The sequence below is a fragment of the Cavia porcellus genome, unplaced genomic scaffold (assembly GCF_034190915.1).
Source record: "Cavia porcellus strain 051 isolate PalLab524CR breed Dunkin Hartley unplaced genomic scaffold, mCavPor4.1 scaffold_8, whole genome shotgun sequence".
In the NCBI taxonomy this organism is placed as follows: Eukaryota; Metazoa; Chordata; class Mammalia; order Rodentia; family Caviidae; genus Cavia; species Cavia porcellus.
The window spans coordinates 6,366,448-6,387,975 of NW_026947491.1; the positions used below are offsets into that span (position 1 = coordinate 6,366,448).

The window sequence follows — 21,528 nt, forward strand, 5'->3', positions numbered from 1 at the left end:
GTTCACCACCTGGCCCTACTCTCACCCTCCCCGCCCAGGGATCCTGCCAGGGGGTGGGGGTCACGCCTTTGCTCTCCCAGTGCAGATGCAGAGCCGATGGGCTGCAAGTGCTTCCTTGCTGTGAACAGAACCCTCCTCCCTCTTTCCTGTGGTTTGTTACAAGGTCCTTTGGAATCCCGCCTGTATTTAGTGACACCTTGCCTTCCGTCTTCCCTCTAGTCCAAGGAAAGTTGCTCCTGGCTCCCTAGGCGTAATCTGTATTAAGGTATCTCTGGCCAGGCTGGGGTGCTGTGTGGGGATTTACTATTTTTAGCCAAAGTCGAGGAGCCTTGCAAATCCCATTACTCAGAGGCCTTGAAGAGGTAGGGGCCGTGCCTGTGGAGGATGACGTTTCTCCAGCAGTGGCACAGTCACCAGGCCCTGTGTGGTGTCATATCGTTACTGTGACGTGTCTGCAGAGGACACAGTGGTGTCTGTCCAGCCCTCACAGCCCTCACATTGAAGTTTGTGCTTGCTCCCGGGTGCCTGCACAACTTCAGGTACCTGTTCTTAGGGTCTCGCTAGGAGGCCCAGACTGGCCTCAAATTCGAGGTGATCCTCCTGCCTCAGCCTCCCAAATGCTGGCATGACAGGTGTGCACCACCATGTCAGGCAAGTTTTGTATTAAAAAGTAAATGAAACACAGAAAAGGCAGAATCCTGGAGCAGCCAGGTGGACCCCTTCCCGCGGCTTTGAGGCAGGGACTGGTCTATCTCTGGGCCAGCTGAGTCACCTGTGAGGGTGTGCAATGGACCTGAGCCATGGAGTGGGGGTCAGTCACTGTCTTGGGGCCCTCAAGGGACTTCTCGAATTTCACACCCTCTGCAGGCTGAAGGGGAGCCCAGGTGAGAAGTGAGGCCCAGCAGCTGCTCTTCTGCCATCTGGCAATTCAGCAATGTTTTATCATCAAATGAATAAGACGGCTCCTGGCACCCTGCACCCCACACCCGCGCTCGCCTCCCCCGCCTCTCGCTGTCTGCCTTGTTCCCGGGAGGGAGACACCGTTCTTGCCACTTGCCAGCTGGGTGGCCCTGGACAGCCCTGGGATCCCCATGACCTTGACTGTGTCTTCTGAGGTTGGGGAGCTTCTCTCTGGGCTCGAGTGAGACTAACACTGAGCACGTCCTGCAGGAGGCTGCTTACTGTCTGTCTCAGAAAAACTTGGCAGCCGGGCATGGTGGCACATGCCTGTCCTTCCAGGCTCAGGAGGCTGAGGCAGGAGGATTGTCTGGAGTTCAAGGCTAACCTGGGCTACACGGAGAGATCCTGTCTCAAAAACCAACCAAACAAACAGACAAAACCAGAAACAAAGAGCTTTTCCAGATGTAAGTGGCATGTCTGCATTTGCTGTAGGATATTTAGAAAGTACAGAGGAGCTGGAAAAGAAATTCATCACTTTCAGTCATGTCTCGGTTCACAAACATAATTCTTTCCACATTTCTTGTCACAAACCGAATTGGGTGAGAACCACATCAGATTCCCTCCTGAGGTCAGCACTGAACCTAACCATTGAATCTGACTGGTTCTCCTTCAGTTCGGTAGAGAACTGAGTTCATGGACTGAGGCCCCACTGCATAGTCTCCACATTACAGAGGGGAGCCGCTCTGAACGCTTTGCCGGTCTTGGAAGATTTCCTAAGTAGGCCGAGTGCACAGATGGGCTCTGTGTCCAAAGCAGAAGGAATAATTGTGGAAATAAATGGGAGTTGGAGGCCGTGGGCGTGTCTGAGCGTGCAGTGTGTGTGGATGTGAGTGTGGGCACAGACCTATGATGATCTCGGGTCCCAGGAGAGTAGGAGATGTGCCCCCCAGTGCCTGGCAACGCTTGGAAACCCATGCCTGGGCGGCAGTTGTGCAGTGAGGTGGGCAGGGCTGGGGTGGGCTGGAACCCGGCCGGAGGCAGCTCCACCACCACGGGATGCTGCCCCGGGACTCCAGGACCTCAGTCCCCAGCGGCCAGCGCTGTTTCTCCTCCAGACCCCGGGTCCTTCTCCAGCCCGGATTCCCTGCCAGGTGTTTTGCAGTGCTGAGGCGTGAGCCCACTGAGCGCCACCCCCAGCGCTTTTTACTGCTCTGTTTTGCTTTGAGACAGGGTCTCATTAATTTGCCCAGACTGGGCTTGAACTTGCCACCCTCCTGCCTCAGCCTCCCAAAGCACTGGGGTGACAGATGTGTAACACCACGCCCAACTGCTCACCAGGTTGAAATGCATCTGTGCTGTCACCTATTTCAATGACACTCAGGCTTTTTATTCAGCCTCTGGGGGATCCCTGAGGGCTTCTTGGCATTGCCCTATGCTCTGAGAAGCTGTCAGCCCATCCCTCCAGCCCCTCATCTCTGTCCCTCTGTGATTTGGCCCCGGATGGGACTGGCGAATCATGTGTCACACCTAGGAAAGACACATGAGGCTGGGGCAAGGCGGGGCTGCGGTCCCTGGTAAGCGGCTGCTCCGCTTCCTCTTGGTTGCTGGGCGCCCACCGCACACTCAGCCTGTACTGGGGATGTCGCAGTGGGGCTGGGACCAGGGGACACAGATTCCCAAATCCACTGACCTCGCCACTCAGCAGGAGCCTGGTTTCTCCCACTGCCTAGGTTCCTCCTCCGAGGAAATCCAGGAGTTGGGGGCTGCCACCTTGCTGGAGCCCGGGTGACCCAGACCCAGCGTGTCTTCTACTGTGGGTTCCGAGCCTCGGCCAGTGTGGCCGCGTGCTTGAGACCTGGGTGTGTGTGTTTCGCTCTATTTGCATGTTGTCTGCCCAGCTCTGTGACGCTGTGGCTCTCTCTTGACATCTGTAAACTGCTGGCCAGGACAGGGGGCTTTTTGAAATCCTTCCTATTGTGACTGGGTAGGAATGGATGTGAGTTCTTCAAAAGACTCCATCAGACTGTTTCACTACGTAAAATAATTCATAGTCTATAGCATGTTTGGAAATTCTAAATGGTAGCCAAGTGTGGTGGGCTCATCTTATAAAGTCTTACAAGGCTACCTACTCCAGGCTGGTGTTGTTCATGGGTCAGAGATGACAATCCTTACAGCAGCTCAGCCCCCAAATTAATCTGCAAATTCAAAGGGAAGATTCCAGTTGCCTTCTTGTTCTTTTCTTTCTTTCTTTCTTTCTTTCTTTCTTTCTTTCTTTCTTTCTTTCTTTCTTTCTTTCTTTCTTTCTTTTTGAGGCAGAGTATCACTATGTAGTTCAGCCTGGCCTCAAACTTGAAGTGATCCTCCTGCCTCAGCCTCCCCAAGTGCTAGGGTTCTAGGTGTGAGTCACTGTGCCCGGCTTCCAGCCAGCTTCTTGGCAGGAGTTGATGAGCAGATCCTAGAATCCTGAGGCAGAGCAGCGCTGTGACTCAGTGGCGGAGCGCTTGCCTAGCCTGGGGGAGGTGCTGGCTTCCCTCCCTAGAACTAAGAAAATAAAAGTAACAATCAGTAAAATAAAATTCATGTGGATACTCAGGGCACCCAGAAAAGCCAGCACAATGTTGAAAAGAAGAACTTAAATGCTGGAACTCACACTTCCTGATTTCAAAACTTACTACAGGGCTGGGGATTTAGCTCAGCGGCATAAGCACCTGCCTTGCAAGCAGGCGGTCGTGAGTTCGATCCCTGGTACCGATAAAAATGAAAAAGACAAAAAAAAAAAAAAAAAAAAAAAAAACTTACTACAAAGCAACAGTGATGAAGGTGGTGTAATAGTGACAGATAGACAGACAGGCAGACATACTGGTCTATGAAGCAAAATGGATTGTTCAGAAATCGACCTTCACACTGAGCCTAGAGGTGCATACCTGTGGTCCCAGCACTTGGGAGGCTGAGGCAGGAGGATCACTGAGTTTGAGGCCAGCCAATCCTAGATAGTGAGTGCAGGGCCAGCCTGCACTACACAGCAAGAGCCGGTCTCAAAATAAAATTTTTCAAAAAGGACTGGGGATGTAGCTCAGTGGTCAAACACTTGCCTAGCATGTGCAAGGTCCCAGTTCCACCTCCAGTGTTGCCAAAACACAAAACAAACCCTCTCCCCCAAAGCCTACAGAATAGAAGATATTTGCAAAATAAGCATACTTCCTCAACTGGAATCTGGGAAATGTAAAGAACTCTTACATCTTACTAATAAAGGCCAATTCACAGACAATATAGACAAAGGGTCTTCTCTAGAGAGGCCACGGGAGGGGCAGATGAGAACAGGAAATGACACTGATCCATTAGTCACTCGTACCCGCAGAGATCCGGAGTCCGCCAGCAGAAGAGTGCAAGTGCACACAGGCCGTGGAGATAGAGGCAGCTGCTTTGGCAGTGCCTGCCAGTTCCCCAAAATTTATACAGAGGGCCGCCATGTGATCCCTTGATTGCATCCAGGGTGGATCCCCCAAAATGAAACCTCGCAGCAAGGTGTTCCTGCACCAATAAAGGAGTTTAGATATTCTCTGTCTCTGACTCTGACTCTGCCTGTGTGTCTCTCACTTTTTGTTTTCTGAGACAGTGTATATTTTAGGCTTCCTTGAACTCACAGTGTACCCCAGGCTGGCCTGGAGCTCCTGGAGATCCTCCTGCCTCAGCCTCCCAGGGTGCTAGGATGACAGGTGTGCGCCTCCACACCCAGCTGTGTTACTATGCGTTGGAATATGGAAATTGCATGACATGTAAATTATATCTCAATAGAGTCATTATTTGAAAACCCCAAGAATTTAAACAGCAGGAGAGCTGCTCCCCGCCTACGTTCCCAGCCTCTGCCTTTACAGATGCTAGTGGAGGGAGCTCATTCCCCTGTGCCCTCTGCATGGCCTGGCTGCAAACTTCCTTTCTTCCTTCCAATCCATCATCACACCGCCCGGGGTGCAGAGGGCTCCTTGAGAGGCTGAGGCAGGAGGATTGCAGGTGGAGCCCAGCCTGGGCATCTTAACAACTTACTGAGGTCCCATCGCAAACAAAAGTCAGCCGGGCTGCAGCTCCCGGCTTCCATCCCTGGTCCTGTGAGCAAGGCTGAAAGGCGCCATGCTTTGTACCCATGAGTGGCTGAGACTCTGTGTGGTTTCCAGCTCGCCTGGCGGGATGGGCCGCTCGCTCTCACTCTGGAGGGAGGCTGAGTCCCAGCAGCAGTCAGAAGCCTCTAAGAACCTGGGGCAGGAGGTGCCCGGGGCCTCTGAGAGCTGGGTCATGGGTTGGCTGCCCTGAGCCCAGTGCCAGGCTGGGCCCCTAGGGAGGCTGGGGAGGGAGCCAGGCCTGGTGCCACACTGCAGGAGGCTCCCTCCCCTTTCTGACCAGAGACTGAGCCCTTCAGCCTCTGCAGCAGATTTAAAGGAAATTTCTGGTCTTTTTGCCACCTGCTAAGTTATCCTTTGAAGGTGGGTATGGTTCCTGAGATTAAAAAGAAAAAATGAGAGCTGGGCCTGTGGTGCACCTCTGTTATCTCTACACTCTGGGAGGCTGAGGCAGGAGGATTGCAAGTTCAAGCCCAACCTGGGCAACTGAGTGATTTAGGGAGACTCTGTCTGAAAAAAAACTAAAATAGAAATTAAAAGAACTGAGGACATAGCTGGGAGCAAAGGCCCTGGGTTCCATCCCTGGTGCTTCAGAAAGGAAAGTCAGAGCGGGGGCTGGACACTGTGTGCCTGGTGCTGGTCATGGGGAAGGCAGCTCCAAGCTCTGCGTGATCACCTCTGCGAGAAGGGGTAGCTGGAGTCTGGGTGACCAGGTGGAGCCAGGGCAGCTCAGACGCCCCAGCCAGTGGTGAGGATGAAGATGGAAGACAGTCACCAGCCTTGCTGTTGCTGCCAGGCAACCTGGGCAAAGGGGCACAACCCATCTTTCTGAACCTCAGTTTTCACATCTGTCAAATGGGAGGACCAGTGAGGGTCTGCACAGCTGTGCAGGGTTCAGGGCCTTTGTGCATTTAGAATGCTGAGGGCAGGAGGGATATACTCAGGACACTTGGCTTTGTAATCTCAGCAGGGTGGTCTGTAAAGGAACTCTCCAGACACAGAAGTCCCACACCTGCCCCCTGCTCTGGGGACACTGGCTCCCTATTCCAGACAGTGGGGTTGTAATGATCAGGTTTCAAGGAGGCTCAGAGTCTTTTGAGTTTTCTTTTTCATCTGTTTATTGTGGAAAGTTCAGACACACAGGAACGTAATAAAAACTAAGATACCGGGCATGGTGGGCCTTGCTTTGGATTCCCAACAGGAGGCTGAGGCAGGAGGATTGGCTCGAGTTTGAAATCTGCCTGGGCTACATAGTGAGTTCAAGACCAGTCTGAACTTTAAGGGAAGACCCTGCCTCAAAAAAGAATACAAAACAAAGCAACAGGATAAACACTATGTGATGGAAGGTGACTGAGGTGAAGGAGATGGCAGCGTTGCCCAGAATGCCTGGACCCTGCTGGGAAGGGGACCGGGCTGCTTTGGACATGCCAGGAGGGCAGGCGGCGCCACAGGACACGTGACCCAGAGCAGCTCCCCCTCCTACCCAGACCCCGCTGGGCTGGGGCGGAGACCCAGGCTGAGAGCCCCGGATGTTGTGCTGCTTTTCCTGGGAGGTCTGCTGACCCCTGATCTGAAATGCATAGAGACGCTTGAGAAGGTTCTTATGCTAACTGGTTTTGTAAAGCTACCGCTCATCAGTTCTGGGCTTGCATTCCTCCCGTGACGGGGAGCTCACCCCACCCTGGGCTTTCCAACACCCTGCTTTACCCTTGCGCAATCGTCCTCCCCGCTCTCCTCCCCTGCAGCCCGCAGCTTGGGAATCTCCCTCCCATTCCGGGCTCCGCCCTTCAGGCCCCTCGCCCTCCCAGTTCATTCCTCAGATGCCTCCCGAGAGGGTTGAGGGTCCGCAGGTGAGAGGTCCCCTGGGCCGCCCTGTCCCTTTGCTCTAAGCAGTCAGGTCATTGCTTGCTTGGCTAGGTAGGGTCAACCTCCTTCCATATTTGCGTGCCAGGTTGCCCCTTGGGTACTCGGCTGTCCTGTTATAGAATGGGAAACTGAGGCTGCAGGACGCCCAGAGCACAGCCTAGGCCTGGGGGTCAAAACACAGGCAGGCCCGGGGGCTGTGACCCCACATTCTTTCCACTGTCCCATACTATGTGGCAGGACAGCAAGGTCTGCTCCTCAAAATCTTCTTGCTGAGTGTTGTGGTGGATGCCTGTGATCCCAGTTACTCAGGAGGCTGAGGCAGGAGGATTGCAAGTTCCAGCCCAGCCCTGGAGACTTAGAGTGAGAACCTATCTGGAAAACTAACGGGCTGCCACCCACCTGCCTCCCTGCGCCCTGGGCTCGGGGCTACAGCTGTGGGGCGCCATTGCAGGCCCCACAGGGTCACGGCCCTGCCTTACTCGCCATCTTTCCTGTTGGCCTGTTTTCCTGGTCATCCTGCAGTGCTTCCTCATCCGGCTGTGGCTGTGACGTGGGTCCGGCGGAGGCGGTGAAGGCGGCAGTGAGCCAGCCTCCTGCAGGGGTCGCTCTGGGTGGAGAGGGGCAAAAAGGGCGTGCTCTTCCAAGTGCGCGACCCTTCCTGGCCTTCCGGGAACGCGGTGATTCACTGCTGCTGCCGCCCGCCGCCGGAGCTTTTTTATTTTGAGACAGAGGCTCACTAAGTTACTAAATTGCCATGACCAGGCTCAAACTTGCGATCCTCCTGCCTCCGCCTCCCAGCGTGCTGGGGCGACAGGCGTGCACCACTGTGCTTGGCTAGGATGGAGCCTCTTTACCACCCTGGAGGAACTGCTGAGCGTGGGGGACAAAGTGCTGCTTATGGGGCCCCTTCCTCAGCGGGTCTGGCCCCGCGCTAACCAGCAGAGCCTGGGTGTGCCACGGCAGCAAGGAGGGGACTGAGAGCGGATCCCAGAGGGAGCAGGCGGGGTGAGTCATATTTCCTGTCTGCGGCAGAATCGCTGGTGGCTCGGAGGGCAGAGGCACGGTGGCCAGAGGGGCCCAGCCTCAGGTGGGCGGCTCTGGGGTAGCTGTGGCCCCAGGGCCCCGGCTCCTGGCGCCTCCTTTCCCTGTGGCCCTGATGCAGGTGACTGCAGAGCAGGGGTGGGGGCGAAGGGCTTCTAGGCCTCTGCATTCATGGCTTCCCTCCCTTCTCCCCATCCCCACCCAACATCCCTTTGGAAGAAATAACTAACTTCCTTCTTTCCTTCTTCCTTCCTTCCTTCCTTCCTTCCTTCCTTCCTTCCTTCCTTCCTTCCTTTCTTTTCTGAAGACAGGATCTTGCTAAATTGCCTGGGCTGAACTGGAACTTGTGATCCTCCTTCCCCAGCCTCCCGAAGTGCTGGCATTACAGGTATGCGCCATTGCACGCAGCTGGGACTTTCTTCTTAATGACCCTGTTGCTTACCCACCACTGGCCTTCACTGAGTAGGCACCTGCTGGATGCCTGCTGTCGCCTGCATCGGGAGAGGTGGGCACGGGTGGCTCCTACACCAGGAATGAGCTGGCATTTGCTCCTGGCCTGGTGTCTGGTGAGGAGCATCCATGCAGGAGTCAGGTCTTGCTGTCTCTAGACTCCAGATGCCGCCCTCATGGAAGGGCCGAGTCCCAGGGAGGGCTTGTGACAGCTCAAGGTTCTTGGGATGAAACCATCCTGTTTGGGGACCTGAGAGTTGTGTGATGGAGACAGCAGGGGTGTGAAGGACATTTTGGGCTGACCTGTGGGTCAGATATGATGGACACTCCAGGGTCCTGGCTTCTGAGGCATCCAGGACCAGAGCTTTCTGCTCTGCCCTGTGCTCCTGTCGGAGATGGGGCTTGGGCTTCTGTCTCCAGGGGACAGCTGAGCCTGGCTGTGGGAGGAGCCTTGGTCAGTCTTGGCCTCTGCCAAGGCGGCAGCTGTGCAGGGTGTCCCACCCTTATCTCACAGGATCCCGTGTCTGCTACAGGGAGCCAGGCTCTGAAGCTGGGCAAGGGGCCACTTGGTGTAGGTTTCTTTTTTTATTGTTTTATGAGACAGGGTTTCATTCTGTAGTGTAGGCTGGCCTTGAACTTACTGTGTAGCCCAGGCTGGCTGGAAACTCCAGGTGATCCTCCTGCCTCAGCCTCCTGAGTGCTGGCATCACACGTGTGCACCCCGTGCCCGGCTCTTAATTCACTTAATCGGTGGTGTGGTTTTCCAGGCCTGGCCCACGCATCAGGAGAGCCTCAAGCCTGAGCTCTGGGAATCTGGCCCCACAGGCTCCGGGATCAAGGTCAGCAGGCCGGTGCTGGCCAGGGAGCAAGCAGCTGTGAAGTGACATTTCAGGAATAGACTTATCGACATCTTGGTGACTACAGAATCCAGGAATAGGTGATCTGATTGTATCTGCTATAAGTCACGGCTGCCACCCGCTTGGTTTTCGTAGCCCACAGCTAAGGATGTCGTAATGACTTGCTTGTCCCAAAAGCACGTCTGCCAAGCTGGCAGCAGCCAAGGCTTTGCTCCTGGTATGGGGCAGGCAGAGGGCTCCTGGGTCCCTACTTGCCTGGAAACGCCTCACTGTGTCCCAGTGGCACAGTGTCCAGTGGCCGTGGCCAATGCCTATGTCCCAGCCTTGTCTTCTAGGGCTGTAGACCTAGGCCCCCATATCCCACTGGCCCCAGGCCCCCCATGACCCCTCTCCAGATCTTCTCTGGCCTGCAGAATCCATGCAGGGCCCAGGACTCCCTTTGGACCCTGTCGGGGTGTCAGCACCTGGAGGCAGTGTCAGGTGAATGTGGACATATGGTGTTACTGAGCCGGGGCCCTGGCTTCCTGGCTGTTTCCTGGCTGCTTCCTGGCTGCTTCCTGGCTTAGGCCACAGAGCCAGCACTCGTGTGCACCTACCCGAACCAGGAACAAGTTTGAGGACAGGCAGGATAGCACCAGGCGCAGGGGAGGGTGGGCCGGGAGGAGTCCCTGCAGGCTTCCTGCAGGAGGTGGTAGTTATGCCAGCAAGCTCCATCCTGTGGACACTGTTGATTCTCTCTCTTTTTTTCATTATTATTATTATTATTTTGGTTTTTTGAGATAACGTCTCCCTGTGTAGTTGAGGCAAGCCTTGAACTCATGACAATCCTCCTGCCTCAGCCTCCTGAGTGCTGGGATCACAGGTGTGGGTGCCCCACATGCTGCTCACCGATTCCCTTTGAATGGACCGATGGTGCATATGGACCATGAGGGGAAGCCAGCAGGGCGCTGAAAGGAAGCCCGGGTTCAACCAGACCAGAACTAGCTCTGCCTCAAGAAGTGCAGCTTAGGCTTCTGAGACACGAGCACGCTGGGCCCTCCCTCCTGTGTCCTCCAGCCTGTCTCCCTCCTCGCCGTGCGCTTCTGGGCATTTTGGAGAAAACAGTTCTGCCGCTCTATAAATAGCCTTATCTTAGCATGCAGGTGCCTACCTGGGCCACTTATCTTCTCGGTGCACCCTGGGTCAGTCCCCTGGCCGAGACGAACAGGTGGACGGGCCGGGCCCTCTCGTCCTTCACAGAGGACAGTGGATGTTGACGAGGCCTCCTGTTGCCTTCATGGGAAGTGGCCCTGCTCCCCAGGGCCTCAGCCTCATCATCCCCTCCGACCCCCACCTACACCAGGTCCCCATCAGCACCTGGTGCCCCCGTATCTGTGGATCCTGGCGAGCGCCATGGGGCCTGAGCAGAACGTGGCAATGGGGCAAGGACTTTGATGTTGTTCCACCAGGCTGGGCTGGGCTGGGTCTGTGAATTTGTCCCTGCTGGAAGTGTCAGGACTCTCACTGCAAAGCCATGGCCCCTGGGGGGCCCTAAGTGGGCACTGGCAGCAGGAGGGCCTGAGGAGCAGGAGAAGGCCAGGTGGACACAGTGTTTTGGGGGTGCCTCCTGCCGGTCCTGCTCCTTGGGAACCCAGGCATGTGGACACCAGGACAAGCTCAGGACAATCTTGAGTGGGGGCCTTGGCAGGGCTCAGGTCCCGACTCAGCCACCAACCTGCATTTCCACCTCTGCAGGACAAAGGGACCCATGTGGGGATTGAGGGCTTGGCGGTGTGGTGGGCCTGGCCACAGGCCAGGTAGGAGCCACCACCCAAATGAGGGGCTGGGAGTCGGCCAGGTGGCCAGGGGTGCCAGTGACAGTTCAGGGGATGCTGTGGGCAGCCTGGACCCCGCAGGGTTCTGTGTGCGCTGCACTCTGTCCTGAGTGAAGCCACCATCCAGCCTCAGTGTGGCTGGAAGCTGGGGCCACTTGCTCAGCCATAGTCCTGAGCCTGCGCCGGGCTAATCTGTCCCCAGCTGGCCTGATTTTAGTCTCGCTTTATCTCCCACTCGGATCACCCTTCAGCAGCCCAGGGGTCAGTAGTGTCATGTTTCTGTGGCCTCAGCCTCTGGTGAACCTTCACAGGTTGGGGAGTGAAGCGGGGGTGGAATCTCGCCTCAATGTCACATTGGGTGAACAAGGCATCAGGACACAGCAGGACACACGCTGTCACCAAGGCAGGGCGTGGCAGCTGGTGTTGTGCACTGCCTAAGTCCCCCAGCTTTCTCCTCCCCATGCCTGTGTGGTCAGTGGCTTGGGCCACATCACTTCCTCAGTCACCACGCTGACAGCTGCCACCTGCAGATGCAGCAGGACAGCTGCTCCTGTCCCCTGCCTCAGGCACTGAGTCCTAAACCTGCAGGTGCAGAGGAGCCGGCTACCCCAGAGAGCTACGTCCTGCTGAGATGGATGTGTCGCTGAGGGAGGGGACAGAGGTAGCCTGAGGGCTGGCAGGTGGGCAGCCCAGGATGAGGGGGGCCAGGGCCTGCCCCGGCCCGCAGGAGGGTTCCCTGTTCCTCGCTCCTCTCAGAATTCCATGAATAAGGCATGAGGAGGCAGGGCCTGGCAGTCTCTTCCTCATCATCTGATTCAGTAATAGAAAAATTAAAGTTTAAAGCGTCCTGAGGCACCGTGACAGCAGCTTTCCTAGAAACCAGAGGTCAGGTTCCAAGTGGCTCGGTGTTGGCTCCCAGAGGTGGGCTTTGCTGGCTTCGGCCTCAGAAGCCAAGGGCAGAGGAGCCTAGGGTCTCCTCGTTTTGGATATTGGGGCACCCGGATCCTGGGGACCTCTCTCTCTGATTGGCTCTTCCTGGATTCAACCCGCAGGACTTCAAAACAGAGTAAGTGAATTAATTAATTAAAAATAGGGGCTGGGGATTTAGCTCAGAGGCATAAGAGCCTGCTTGGCAAGCACAAGGTCGTGAGTTAGAGCCCTAGTTCCACAAATAAATAAATAAATAACAGGGCTGAAGGTACAGGTCAGGGCAGAGGCCATGGGTTCAATCCCCACTGCCACAAAAATAGTCACCTGTGGTCATGTCCTGACCCAGCCCCCCAGTTCTCTTGCACCCTTTGCTTCCGTTTTCCTCCAGGTCTGGGGTTCTGGGCAGCATGCTGGGCTGAGGGACGCCCACCCCGACACTGCCACCCCTGCCTCCGACGCCCCAGCGAGGGACACCCATGCCTGTTCCAGTCCACACACAGGAGACAGGTGCTAGTGGAATGTGGGGAGCAGTTTGCGGGGAGTGTTAATGTGGCTCCGGAGGGCTGGGGGTTGAGGCTGGGCCTAATAGTTTGGAGGGGGCGCCCTGGCTGCTTCCCTCCGGCCTCGAGCCTATCTGTGACTTCTCGGTGGCTGGCTGTTGCTCAGGGTTCTGGGCTTCTCTACCCTGTGGGACAGATGCTCATGACCATGGAGGAGAGGAGAAGCCTCAGAAGAGCAGTCATTTCGGGGACACTGGGCCTGGTGGGGGCCCTGAGACCTCTCCCCAAGTTGCCATTCTTCAGAGAAGAAACACTACAAACTCCCATGGGAGAAAAGCGGGGAGGGGATCCCTCACAGAAAGCCAGGTTGCCCCGTTTTATTTACACTTCCGTTGCCTAGCAACATGTAGTGCTTCCCTGCAACTCACTGGGCAGGCAGAGTGGCCAGGGCCTCTCCTGCTTGCTGCTTGGACACCCACCATCCACTTTGGACTGGCATTGGTTTGGGAGATCCCCAGCCAGAGCTGTGGAGCGGAGCAGTGGAGGGCGTGGCTGCTGCCACCCTCTGGAGCCAACAGTGATGTCATTTGTTGTGTGGCGGTGGAGGATGGACCTGGACTTGGGAGGCAGCACTGACCCGCATGGAAGCCCCAGATGGGCCTCTCCCAGCTGTGCGACCTGGGGCACATCAGCTCCTTTCCGGCCGTCGCTTTCCCGCTGCAGGATTGGACAGGGAGGGGAAAACAAACCAGGAGGCCCCTGTCTTAGGCACCGGTGCGTTCCCTTCATACAGCAGAAGCTGGGTCTCATTCTGCTAGTCTCTCATATTTGGAAAAAAGCCAAGGAAATCGTTGGATAACTGGTGATTAGTAAAATAATTCAACGAAATAGCTAGGCGACAATGAATATTCATATTAGCTGGAACCACTTGTTAACATGCATTCCACTGCTGCGCTGAAGTTACGGTGGTAGTTAGTGATTCATTTGTCAAAACCCTTAGACCTGTGCAACTAGAAAAGGTGAATTTTGCTGTGTGCAGTGGCGCTCACTTGTAATCTCAGTGCTTGGGAGGCTGAAGCAGGAGGGTCTCTGTGAGTCCAAGGCCAGCCTGGGCTACACAGTGAGACACTGTCTCAAAAAAGTAAACAGTAATGAGGGGTCTGAGGTGTGGCTTACAGAAGTGACTTTGTCTGGAACCTGGGAGATGTGCTGCCAAGCTCCAAGACACCCACCCAGGCTCCTGCTTTGAGCTGTGGCCTGGGCCCTTCCAGCTCCCTGTCTGTGATGGGAGCTGGATGGTGGTGTGATCAGGTGGCCTTGCAGATGGTCCCTGGTCCCCCTCAGAGGCTATGAGGAGTGGGATGGCTGTGGCTTTGCCCGGAGCAGGTCATTGGTTTCCAGGTATCTTCCGAGGTGTTGGTCCGATTGTCCAGGTGCAAAGCTGAGGAGAGCTGTGAAAATTCCAGGAGACTGTGAGCTGGGAGCTCAGCCAGGGTGGAGGCACACAGCTGGAGAAGGCCTAGGGTCTGGTTGGTTCTGAGAAGGGGCAGGACCAGGGCGACTGGCAGGGGTGGCCACTCAGAGGCCAGTGCCTGCCCTGGAGCCCTCCAGCATCCAGCAGCCGGGGGCTCTGGGCCACCAGAGGCTGAAGGTCCATGTGGAAGGGCGGTCACAGGCTATGATGGCTTGAATGCCAGCCCCAGGCAGGGAGCCAGGCGGGCATGGCCTTCCAGGCGGCTCTGCCCTTGGGTGACCCCAGCACCACACAGGTCCTCCTGGCCTGGCATCACCAGCGCCCGTGCTCTCTGGTGGTGGGGAAGCAACACGAGCTTCCCGTGGGTCCCTGGCCAGTAACACCACAGAGCAGCCCAGTGTGTCCTCGCTGACCAGTCCCTGGGCTTCTTCCAGCCGGGTCGGCCTGCTGGGACCCATGCGCAGGTGCCTGGCCAGAGGCCACCTTAGCTGTGATCACACTGATCAGAACTACCACCAACCTCCACCAGCCATCACTGCCTCCTGCAGGTTCTGTGCCCCCTCAGGCCCAGCCCTACCTGCTTCTCTCTCTCTCCCTCCCTCCCACAGCATGGAAACTACTCTTCCTCGGCCTTAGACTTGGCCTCTTCCAGGAAGACTTCCCTGGTCACTAATTGGCTCGGAGGCCCCTCCCTCTGTGGCTTGCCCTTCTATCCTGTGCTCACTGGCCTGTGGCACCTGTCTCTTGGTCTCTTCATATCCTGGGGCACCGGCCACACTGAGCGCTCCTGGAAAGCAGAGATCACTGTTGTTTACCACGGTGTCTGTAACATGTAGGCACCGCGTGGCACACAGTAGGAGCCCTGCTAAGTCTGTCCCGAGTGAAAAAATGGAGGTGTTGGGAGGAACTCCTGCTCCAGCCCAGGGTAGAGTGTGGGCCTCCAGGCTTGGCTGGTGCAGGTCCCTGGCTTGCTGCATCCTCCTAGGCCGAGGGGCAGGCCAGAGCCTCGGCGTCCTGCAGGGCCAGCTAGGGTCCTGGAGGAGGTGGACACCTGCCTGGAGGTGTGTGTGTCTTTGAGCTACCAGGTGTCACACAGGTACCCCGAAGGGACCCCCGAGGAGCAGCTTTTGCACTGAAAGCAGCAGATGTCTGCTGAGACCTTACAGAAGTCCTTGAAGGGACCTGGGGTGTCCCTTCCCTTCCCACCTGGTGACTCAGCTGCTCTCCTGAATTCCCAGATCTGGGTCTCCACTACCCAGAGCAAGCAACGCTGCTTCTCTGAAGAGCAGCGCAAAGCAGCTCAGTTCCCCCTTGGCTCCGAGAGGAGACCCGCTTGGGGCTGCCCCAGTCCCTCTCACGTCCCCGCTGCCCACGGTCTCCACGCTGCCACAGCGCATGTCACGAGTCCCTGGGTGGAGCATTCGGAGGCAGCTGGTCCTGACACTGGCCCTGTATGGGGTGGGCACCCGGCAGGGCCTGGGCATCAGCGAGGTAGCTAGCACCCTCCCATGCATGCCTCCCTGGCAGGGCCTGGGGCTGGAGGCTGGGCCGAGCTAAGCTTGCCTCCCGGGAGCCTGGCAGGGCTACAGCCTCTGCCTGCTGGCGAAGCTGGTTCAGTTCGCCCTGGACACTGAGTGGGAGCAGTGCAGACAGGCCTGGTGCGGGCTGTCGGGCTCAGCCTTGTCACTCACAGGATTCTCGGCGCCTCTCGGCTGCTCATTTGTGGGAAATGAATAATTCACTGCTGTTTTCTTCGCGTGGCTTGCTCCATCCTGGTGGCTGCGGCAGGCACATCTCTGCGTTCTGTTCTGGCGGCACGGAGGGAGGAGGAGCTCCGCTTAATCTCTGCTGACCTGGCACCCGGTTCCAGGCTGCTGGTTTGCCAGCTGCATGGCAGGGGGGCTCCGAGCTCCTCTCCTGGGCTGTGTGGGGAGCTGCTTTTTCCTCCCTTCATCTGCTCAGGAAGCGTTGGCCAGGCACTAGCAGGCCCTGGGCTTGAGGCTGGTTCAGCAATCAGGATGTGAATTCCAAAGATATGCCAGGGGGGGTGGCCCAGGCCAGTAACCCTAGCACTCTGGGAAGCTGAGGCAGGAGGATCACAAGTTCAAGCTTAGCCTGAGTAATTGAGTGACTTAGTGAGACCCTGTCTCAAAATAATAAAAAGGGATGGGGATGTATCTCAGTGCGAGGGCCTGGGTTTTATCTTCAGACCTAAAAAGAAAAAGAAAAAGAAAAAGAAAAAGAAAAAGAAAAAGAAAAAATTCTGAGCTTATTCTCTGGCCAAAGATAGACCCTGGTAGCAGGCCTGACCCCTGATAGGGAGCTCCTCAAAACAGAAGTGCCAGATCAGATAGGTGGGGAGTGACTGTCCCTACCTCTGGGGTCATCTGTGTTCTCCCTGTCTGGATGTCGGCAGAGGGTCATTTCATCTCTGGAACCTGAGGGCCTCAGGCACCACAGAGCTGGCTTTTTATGGCCCAGGGAACTGACAGCAACTATGCTGGAAGAGGCAGTGGCCCAGGCCCCAGGGGATCCCCAGAATCCTGCTCATGGGCAGTGAACTGTTTTCTGTCCTGCAGTGGAAGTCATGAGCAAGGGACTGCATACCCAATCTCAGAAGACAGCATTTGGAAATGTCCTGTCCTGTCCCCACTCTGACAGAGGTGGCCGGTCTCAAGGCCTCACTCCTACTGCCCTGAAGTCCAGGCTGTTTTGCCTGGTGTTTTTGTTTTCCGGGTTTGGTTTTTTGAGATAGGGTCTTACTATGTAGCCAAGGCTGGCCTTGAACTGTGATGATCTTCCTGCCTCAGCCCCGAGTGCCAGGAATATAGGTGTGCACCACTGCACCTGGTGTAGTATTTTTGTAGTTTTCAGAGTCCTTCCACAACTTTTATCCCACAGTAAGACAGAGGTCCCTTACCCTGACTCGCAGGCACCACCCCCTGCTAAGCCCTTCTCTGGAAAGAGAAAAATCTGCACCTGAACCAGGCAGGAGCACCCTGTGCTGCTGAAAGCCCAGCTCCACCTCCTCTGGGGCTCATCACTGGTGCCAAGTGGAATCCCTAAAGCGCAATGGATACAGGGTCATGGGGGTTAAATGAGGCCATGCGGGTGGAGCCCCAAGCTGAGATTAGTGCCCTTGTCCTAAGAGGAGGGTGAACCCTGCCCCCTTCTCACGAGGACCAGGAAGAAGGTGCCATCTGTCCCTCGATGGCTCCCAGCTGTGCCAGCACCTTGATCTTGGACTTGGCCTCCAGAACTGGGGCTATGTGGTGTCTGAGCCACCTACTCTGGTTCTGTTACAGCAGCCTGACTCAGTTACAGAGTAGGGAAGCTTTTGTTCCTGGTGGCTTCATCAAATGTTGTGTTTGTGAGATTCATTTCTGTCATGTGTCACTGAGGGTCACTTTGCATGACTGTCCCCTGTTACTTACTCATTGCATGTGGATGGACCTTCAGGTTTTTTCCAGGTTGACACTGGTGTAGAATTACACAGCTATGAACTTTCATGCCCCTATAGGTGGACATATGAGGTGTGACCCCATTAGCTGGTGAATATTTAAATTTTTAAAATTATTACAGGAAAAGACACATCATCATGAATCTCCCTTGAAATATCCCCTGGCTTCACACACATTCACACTTTCTGCAGCAGCTCTGGAGTCCTCTTTCCTAAGGGTCTTTACCAGATGTGTTAAAAAATACTGCTCAGTGCCGTCCAATGGAAAGGCAGCTCAGAAAACCACAACACTGTGTCCTCATCCACCTCAGTCACTGGATCTGGCCCTGTGCAATTCTTGGCTCTTCCCCAGAGTCACAGTGACCAGGAAAGGGAAACGTTTTGAATCCATTCAAGACATTGAGGCAGCCAAGACAGTGCAACCAAAGATGGTGTTCTGGGCACAGCTACACTCATTACCTGGGGACCGTGGTAGAAGCAGTCATTCTTAAGCCAGAGTCACCTCAGAATTAGCATAGCATAATCCTGGACCACCCATCTCTGACTTCACACCATGTCCAAGACTTCTCTAGGAGAATGGGACTGATGGTGTAATCACATGGGGGGACTTATTAGGTCGCATACGGGGTCCAAGGCAACTGTTCACTATGGCTATCCGGGTCCGACCCGCTCAGCCCACAAGGCCAGAAGCCCGGAGCCAGAGCGAGCAAGGGCGGGAGGCCAGAGGTCCAGGAGCTTCTGGTAGCTGTCAGGTAGGAGAAGGCTGAGGAACGAGACTGATGTCCAAAGACCATGGGCATCGGAAGACAAGGCCACGAGTCAGTGATTAAACTGAATGGTTACAGTGGGGGCCGAAGCACACTGGCCATGTGAGAACCAGATGGTTAAACAGGACGTTTAGATTAAGTGAAACTTGTTGCGTCTGGCATTTGTCCTTCTGCTTTTCCGGAGAAAAGCTGCCCATCCTTGAGACAGCTCTTGGCCCACAATGCTTTTCTCCAGCTTTTTTGTCTTACACCAATATTCTACATAAAATTCAGAGTTCCCAGCTTGCTGGGTGTTTTTTCTTCTCCTAGAGTCTCCCTAATGACTGGGTGGAGAAATAGCCCTCCCCCCCCCCCCCCCGCCTGTCAGCAGGTTTCATCTCTACATAGTCTTTTCATCCTCCAGGGTGCCCATAGTTCTTCCACCAGGTATACTTCCTGCTTCTTTCCCTTATACTCCGTCCAATCCTATTGGCTGGTGCCACCCACATCCGGGGAGGGTCTCCTGCCCAGTTTGCTGGTCTCTGTGTCAATCATCTGACATGCCCAAAACTGCACCGTCAGCGAAGTGAAGTGGTTCTTACTTCCGTCGAGATGAGGTAACAATTTAAGATTACATACACCATGACACTTTTTTTCTCCCTAAGCAGATGCTCTGCTTCCTAATTAAGTAGGGTTTTAAAATACATTAAAGTGACTCATACCTCGAGCTCACCTCTGGCTCAGGGAAGGGCACAGACGAGGCCATTTCCGGTTTTGTGCAGACCTTGGAGGTGGCCCAGAAGCTCCTGTCTGGATGTGAGGCTGCTGGGTGCCGGAGGCCCCTTTTGCTGAGGCAGAACGGTGACCACTGCGGAGGAGCTGAGGTGGGGACGTGCCCTGCACCTGACATGGGAAGGGGCTCTCCAGGTGGTTCCCTGGGGACGTCCCTGGGTACAAGGCTCCCGTGCCCTGGCTGCCAGTGCCATTGGCACCACCCACCTGTTCCATCTCAGAGGTGACATGAGCCTAATGTCCGCTAGTGCCCTGCATTCATCCCCTGCCCAAGACTCTGCCCTTTGCCCTTCTGTGCTCTGGTCTAGAGGTAGGATATTGACCAAGATCACTTTTTAAAACCAGTTTTACAGATAAACAATTCGTAGCCACCCTAATTTATCTTCTGACTGAATTTCTTGCCTGAATATTTTCTGCCTGATATTTCCTGTCTGAATATTTTATACAGATGAAACTACACATCATTTTACACTTTTGTATTTAGTTTCTTTAATTGAGCACGATGTTTTGCGGTATGTCTATGTGGCACCATATATCGTTTTCTACTTTTTACGGCTCTATAATATTCTATTGTATGGGTATACCACATTCGGTTTACCCATTTAGACACTGATAAACATTTGGACTGTTTCTGCTGTTCGGGTCCTTATGAAAAATGTAGCTATTTACAAGTGTGTATGTGGGGGTGAGTTTTCCTTTCTGCTGAGCACATACCTGGGTGAAGAATTTCTGGTTTATATGGTAACTGTCTGCTTAGGCTGTTTTGCTAAAGTTGCTGTATCATTCCACATTCCCACAATCTGTGGAAGGCTTCTGATTTTCCTAAATGTTTGCTAATACATGAATTGGTCTAGTTTTTTAATCTGAGATATGTTGGTGAGTTTGGAATGATACCTCACTGTGCTTTTGAGTAGCATTTTCTTAACAAGTTGACGCTCTGAGTGTCTTGGGTTGTGCCTGTTGGTCCCTTGTGTGCCCTCTTTTTTTGTTTTTTCAGTTCTTTGATAAAGGGTCTTGCTATGTACCCCGGGCTGGCCTCACACTTGAGTCAATCCTCTTGCCTCAGCCTCCCAAGTGCTGGGATAACAGGCAGGCACAACCACACCCACTGAGGTGACTTCACTGAATCCCTGCCGTGTACTAAGCATGTTTGGGTGTACGTTAGCTCTTTTACAAGTGAGTTGTTGTAACACAAGCTTGATAAACTCGGTGGTGTTGTGATTTCCATTTCACAGGTGTGGGGAGGGAGCCAGAAGCTGTGAGGTCGCAGGTGCAGGTCACACACCAGGAAATGGAGTTGGAAAGCTGTAGCTCTCTGGGTGACTTGGGGTCCCCAACCACCCTGATGCTGTGCTTGGGGACAGCTGTGCCGAGGACTGGGGACCTGGTCACTTCCTAGGATTTGTCCCAGGAGTCCCAGGCCTGAGGCTGTGAGAGGCCTTGGGCGGGACAGGAGCCCTGCCCAGATGTCAGGCAGGACCTGCCCGGACCCCTCCTCCTCTCCCAGGCACTGGCAGGAGCTGTAGCCTTGGCTCCTAGGCAGGCAGGTGGATTCTTCAAAAATCACTGTGGCCCCTGTGTAGGAGTAAGGGGCTGAATGCCTGTCAGATGGCCTCGAGTCCAAACCCCACATGTCATTCTGCATGACTCCCGCCTGGAATCCAGGCCCCGCAGTGACTATCATCTTTGCCTGTCACTGGGAGCTCAGCAGCAGGACTGGAAGCCGGAAGCTCAGGTTATAGGGTGTGCTCTCCTTCCCTGGGACTCGAGGGCTCTCTGGGACCAAGGCCTCTGTTGCTGGGAGCCTCAGGGGTCAAGCTGGCCCTGACCCCAGGAACACTCCCACATACTTAGGAAACTGACAGAGGTGACAGGGTGTGGCCCAGGTCACCCACTGGGAGACAGCCCTGGAATGACCGTCCTACTGACCCTGGGCCTGGTGTGGAGTCTCCTCATACTCAGTAACCAAGCAGAGGAAGGCTCGGGGCAGCAGAGAGGATGGGACAGGGCGTGGTGGCCACGCGCTGCACCTGGCCCTTCCCATTGCAGGCCCCCTCACACTTTTCTTGGTGGCTTTGCAGAATTTCTCAAACCCGTCTGGACCTTGATTTCCCCAGGGTCAGAGCAGTACTCACAGTGGTGCACACCTGTCATCCCAGCACTCAGGGATGCTGAGGCAGGAAGAGCACAAGTTTGAGCCCAGCCTGGGCAATTTAACACTTTGGGAGCCCTGCCTCATAATTAAAAGTAAAGATGTAGCTCAGTGTGAAGTTCCTGAGTTGGATACTAGGAAAAAAACCCAGTCCTGTATATGAGGTGCAAGTTTATATTTATGTGTGTAAATATAGGAAATGCTGTCTGTATTTATTTTATTTATTTATTTTCTTGGAACTGGGTTGAACTCATGACCTCACGCCTGCCAGGCTGGCTTTTGTGCCACTGAACTAAACCCCCAGCCCAAAATGCTGTCTTTAAAAAGCCCGTGAGCCCGGCCATGAGATTGCTGGCAGGAAGATGCATGACTTCTGGCATTGAGTTCTAATGGGGAGTTTAGGTTTGGGGAGGTCCTTTGTCAACCACTGA

The 21,528-nt window shown here is 55.0% G+C and overlaps 1 protein-coding gene and 1 long non-coding RNA gene across 4 annotated transcripts in view; one reads left to right on the forward strand and one right to left on the reverse strand.

The window, feature by feature from the left end:
- Hpcal1 (hippocalcin like 1) overlaps positions 1–21,528 on the forward strand; it is a 50,161-nt gene that overhangs the window by 15,224 nt on the left and 13,409 nt on the right. Inside the window, exon 2 of one of the 3 annotated variants that reach the window (XM_063254288.1) lies at positions 8,230–8,310. The exons of 1 other annotated variant lie outside the window; for it this stretch is intronic. The gene's annotated coding sequence lies outside the window, so the exon portion shown is untranslated. The remainder of the gene's footprint in view (positions 1–8,229; positions 8,311–21,528) is intronic. One more of the 3 variants, XM_063254287.1, reaches the window with a different exon arrangement.
- On the reverse strand, positions 12,800–16,202 carry LOC134477222 (uncharacterized). Its single transcript, XR_010049116.1, has 2 exons — positions 15,639–16,202; positions 12,800–13,924 (listed from the first exon to the last, which is right to left on the reverse strand). It is a non-coding gene; the product is annotated as an uncharacterized LOC134477222 (long non-coding RNA).